The sequence below is a fragment of the Kogia breviceps genome, chromosome 1 (assembly GCF_026419965.1).
Source record: "Kogia breviceps isolate mKogBre1 chromosome 1, mKogBre1 haplotype 1, whole genome shotgun sequence".
In the NCBI taxonomy this organism is placed as follows: domain Eukaryota; kingdom Metazoa; phylum Chordata; class Mammalia; order Artiodactyla; family Physeteridae; genus Kogia; species Kogia breviceps.
Genome location: NC_081310.1, coordinates 129,565,827 through 129,571,588, shown reverse-complemented (window position 1 = coordinate 129,571,588; position 5,762 = coordinate 129,565,827).

The following is a 5,762-nucleotide window of genomic DNA, read 5'->3' as shown; positions in this document are numbered from 1 at the left end:
TTTCAATATTCTTATGCTATAGAACTCATCAGAGCTACTATGTGGCTGGTTAGGGCAATACTATCAAAGTGAATTTGAGAATCTAATATAATGACAGTTATCACTATCAGAATGTTTTGTATTTATTTGGATCAAGAGTGATATTACTCTACAAAATCATAGATAATTTACTGGAAAATGGATAAAGAAAAGAAATAACATGGTCTTTGAGAAGTTGTGAACATAAGGAACCACATCCTTTGGATATATGTGGTGGGAAATTTAGAATCATTGAAGTGAAAGAGTTTCAAATACTGTTCCTACAAAAATCATCCTTTGAAGTAAATAGTTAGCTAAACCTCAACAGTATCCAATATTCTACATAAAATAAGTATACCTGGGCAGTTAACTTCATTGAACATGAGAGTAGAACAGAGTTTAAAAGTCATCAAAATGTTCAATACAGGTATCCCCCGCTTTTCAAAAGTTTGCTTTACACCACTTCAACTTTATTAAAGACCTACCTATTTTCACGAACAGAAATATATCCTAAGAGGATTTTCACTTTTATGAAAAAAAGGTAATTGCTTCTTTGCTTTATGGCCATTTTGGCTTACAAAAGATTTCATAGGAATGCTCTACTTTTGGATAGTGGGGAAAACCTGTACTAAAATATTGAAAATAAGTTACTGTAAGAAAGGGAAACTTCTTTCCACCATTTGGATATATTGCATTAGCTACAATTTATTTGGTATTGTTTAATTAAGAGAATTTCCCAGTTCTTAATCATACTTGTTTATTCATTCACTTATTTGCTTTTATTCTGTTTCTCTTCTCATCAATTTTGTATCGACAGCAATCAATACTGTCTAGATGTGAAACAGGAGTCAACATGGAAAGATGAAATATTCTGCAATCTAGCTGGTTAGGTTCTGTGAGACTTCACTAACTAAGCACAGAAAAACTCTTGAACAATATGTAGGGAGAATGTAAATAACATATAAAGATTTGCACTCATATGTGATAGATATAAGAAGAACGGTAGAACATCAGAGTTGAAGTGTGCTTTTTGCTGGTGTCAACATGAAATTGTTCATTTTTTACCATAGTCAATCCCTCACCATCTCTGATTTTTTTTGAATTTTCTCCATTGTGTGTACATATATATGCACATACTCAAACACCAAGATAATTGCCATAATGCTATGTCAGAAAAATACATGGACTCAAACACTATGCTTCCTCAGTTTGAATATAATGAGAGAGAGAAAGGGGATGGTAGGCTCAAAATATGGGGACTATCCAACATGGACCTGGGATGAGAAGAACATATCATGTAGAACTTGTAGCATCAGTTGTCTCATCCTGATGGAAGCAAGCCATCAATGTATGGAACTTTGAGCTAGACTCTAAGGGGTAAGTTCTAGTGGATATAACCTTCGCCAGAAAGTAGAAATCCCATATTCTTCCATTTCTGTTGCGAATTTACTGTGTAATTCTGAGTAAATCACTCAACTAGATTTCCTTCCTTTCTGTCTCAGAGGGTTTTGACTCCTATTTGTTATTGCACACTCCCCACATCCAACAAGTCACTTGGTACTGTCAGTTATTCCTGTATTTTATATTCAGTGAGGGCAGGGCCTTCACACTGCATGCAAAGTAGCAGTAATGGTAGATGATTAAGTTATAAAAGGGAGAATAGTGAGACAAGGATACCTTAATTCACATTAAAAACTTATTCATATATATAAGCCAACAGAAAAGGCATTAATTGTAATAACAGAAACAATTCATAATACAAACACAGGGTTTAGTTGCAGGGTGGAATATGTCATTTCATATAAATCAGAATATCCTTTTGTTCATCCATTCATTCAATACATAATTATTTAGTGTGTGTGTGTGTGTGTGTGTGTGTGTGTGTATGTGTGTGTTAGACTCTATTTATTCTTGGGAATATTTTATTGAATGGAACAAGGATTTCTGAGCTCGCAGTTCTTATGTTCAAGAGGAGGGAGACAGAAAATAATTAATACAATAAATAAGTAAATTATTTAACATGATCTTAGGTAATAAGTGTTATGGGGAAAAATAGAATAGGGCAAAGGAAATTAAGAGTACCAGGGTTTGGTGAAGGGAGTTAGACTGCCATATTAAATACTGAGGTTAGGGTAGCATCATTGAGAAGGTGACATTTGAGCAGGAATTTAAAGAAAGGTAGAGAATTAGAGAGGCATACATCTGGAGGGAGAGTGTTATAAGCAGAGAACCCAGTTATAGCAAATCCTTTAAGGTGAGAATGTTTTCATCATGTTTAAGAAAAAGTAAGGAGATGTCATAGCTGTACTGGTGGGAGAGGAGAATATTAGGAGTTGAATTTAGTGGAATAACTGCATTCAGGTACAGAGGTAGGAGACATTTAATATTCAAAGAATTTTGGCTCTTAGTCTGCATGAATATGAAGATATTGCACAGTTTTGAGTAGAGGAATGATACAATTTGTATTAATGTTAAAAGCATTACTCTGGTTGCCATGTTAAGAATAGATTGTCAGAAGAAGAAAGTGGAAACCAATTAAGAGGGCATCACAGTAATTCAAGTAATAGATCGTGGTAGCCCACACCAGGATGGTTTAAGTGTGGATGAAGAGAAGTGATGAGATTCTGGCTATATATCAGAATTTACTGATAAGATGGATGCAAAGTATTAAAAAAGAAAAGAGTCAAGGATATATACATATATATATATATATATATATATATATATATATATATATATATATATATATATAAAATTTCCTGAGCAATTAGATGGATGAAGTTTCCACCAGTTGATATGTAAAAGGTTACAGGTGGTGTAGTCTAGTGTTTATTTTAGGGCAAAATCTAATTTTGAGATGTACATTAGATATTCAAGTGGATAGTTAAGTAGACAGAGATATAAATGTGCTATTTGGGATAGATGCCTGAGCTAGAGATATAAATTTGTGAGCAGTTGCCATATGGGTTAATTAAAATCCATATGATTGGGTGGGATCATCAAAGATGTGAACGGAGACAGTGAAGAGAAGTCCATGGACAAAGCTGCGGGGTGCTCCAACATTAAGAGTTTGGGGAGTAGAAAAGAATCCAATAAACAAGGTTGAGAAAATAAACCAGTGAAGAAGAACAAAAATCAAGGGAGTGGGTGGTATGAAATGCAAGTGAGGAAAATGTATCAAGGAAGTGGGTATGCTGCTGATAGTGGCCACTGGATTTACCAATGTGGACATCAGTGGTACCCATGATGAGAACATTTTGATGGAGTGATGGAGGAAAACACCCAACTTGTTTGGGTTTGAAGGAATATGGAAGGAGAGAATTAGAAATGACAAGAACAGATAACTCCCTCAGAGTTTTTCAATAAATACAACAAAGCGATGGATAGAAAAGTGACAGGGAAGATGAAACGAGAATTTCTTTAACTGTACGTATATACATTGATTTCAATTATACAGGAGAAAGAGAGAAAAATATCTATGTAGGAGGAAGAGGGAAGAATTGCTGGAGTGATGCTGTTCAAGGAATTCCTGGAATGATGTCCTTAAATAAGCAAGAAGAAATGGGATTTATGCAAAGGGGAGGAGTTGGCTTCAAACAGATATAAGATTAAAATCTATGGCTTACTCTCCTCAGCATTTTCTATTTCATATTACACCATGAATATTATGGAGTGACTAAACATTCACTGAGAGACTATAATGTGTCTCTATGTATTATAGAATAAGATTCCTATTATGGTAATGATGATGAAGTTGAGAAAATTTTGAAAAGTCAGAAAGGATTAACCTGTTGTCTTTATTAGGCTTTTAATCTATAGAGAGCCTTTGCCAACAATGTGGAAATGGACATTAAAATGAATCTCATGCCATTTAAACTGTTTATATCTTTATATCAATTTCTTATCCACTAGACCACTTAGTGTAAAACAGTCTTGGATCTAATTTACCATGTTTAAATCCATAGATTCCATTTCACTTTCAAGTCACCATCTAACTGAGTTTGAGCTGTCAAAAAGACCTCTAATTAAGCTACTAACATCTAGAAAGATTGAGAATCTATTCTTGAATATGGGCCTCAGAATGGTTTCATTGTCTGAGGCTCTTCATTAAATATCAGGTTGTGAAGAGGCACCCCCCTTTCATTTTACCTATTTTGTTGTTGTTGTTCAATATTTTGATCTTGTATTCTGTGCTGCTACTCTCCTTCTGGTGTAATCTGTTCATGAAAACAAGGCCAATTTAATCTTCCTAAATTAGTAGAACTTTGTTCCTGTCACTATCTGCCTGCTTAAAACCCTTTAATTGTTCAACATTTTCTAGAGAATTAAATCCAAATTGCCCTGATTCTGTAGCCTTGTTTTCATCCTCACTATCACTTAGTCCAAGCTGCTATTATGTCTTATTGCAATAGCCTGAAAATCATTCCACTCTCAAGCACACTATATACCACTGCCTATCCATTTTCCACATTTACCACTATATCAGTTATCTATAGCTATATTTGTGCCACCTAGCAATCACAAATACTAGTGGCTTAAGACATTAAATATTTATTTAGCTCACAAATCTTTGGATCGATTGGGTAGTCCTTTTGGGTGCACCCGAGGAGCTCTACTGATACAAGCAGGACTTAGCAGGATTCATTCACTAGTTACAAATCAACCAGGCTGCTTTGCTTATCTTGGCTGGATTCTCCCAAGTGTCTGGCTGGTGGTTGGGTGGTCTGAGTTGCCCTCAGCAGAGACAACTGGGCAACTCAGCTATGCTCCACATTTCCTCATTCAGCAAGCTAGCGCAAACATGTTCTCATGGTGGAGGGACAGGAAGGAGCAAGGTGCAAGTGCTATTTCAAGTCTCTGCTTGGGTCCAGTTTGCTACTGTTCTGTTGGCCAAAGCAAGCCACAAGACAAGCTTGGAGTCATTGTGGGGAGGCAGTAGAAGGCCATGAATTTAGGGAGGTGTGATAGATTGGGGCTGTTAGTGTAATTAATCTACTAAAAAGACCTCAGTCTTTCACATGTACTGAAATGGTCTCTGGATCACAGACCAATCTCACAGTTCTCTCCCCTTACCCGTCTAAACATGACTTCCTTTGCCTCATCAATTTAACCTAGTTAATTTTCATTTATCCTTTATCTCACTTAAGTATCAATTTGTACAGGAAAACGTATTTGACCTCCCAGGCTATGTCAGAATCCTTTGTCATAACCCCTCATGGAACCATGTTCCTATCACAGAGTACTTGACTTGTGTTGAATTATTCATGTGGCTATTCAATTAAACTAAACTAATACCTTTCTAAAAACAGGAACTTTGACATCTCTTGTGCAACATCTAGAGTCCAATATTGTGAATGGAACATAATAAATATTCAATAAATATTTCTTGAATGACATCATTTAAGCTGACTGGATTTTCATGATTATTATTTCTTTCTTTTTCCTCAAGAAATCTTACCCATTCTGTAAGAGTGATTAAGATACTTTGTTTAATGCTGAAATGATCATCTATTATTCCATGGACCTAATACAGACTATTTTTCTTTTTTGCCTATTCTCTTAGACATTTAGTTCAACTTTGTTTCTAAGTTCCTGGTCTCTCAGTGACGATTCCTTTATTAAATCAAAATTGAAGAATAAGGTAAGTAAGAAATTAATTGTCATCCCTCAGGCCACACCCTCCCCAGTTTATTGTAGTCTTTGAGAAGAAAGTAATAATGTACAAATTGGCCTTATGAATTAGG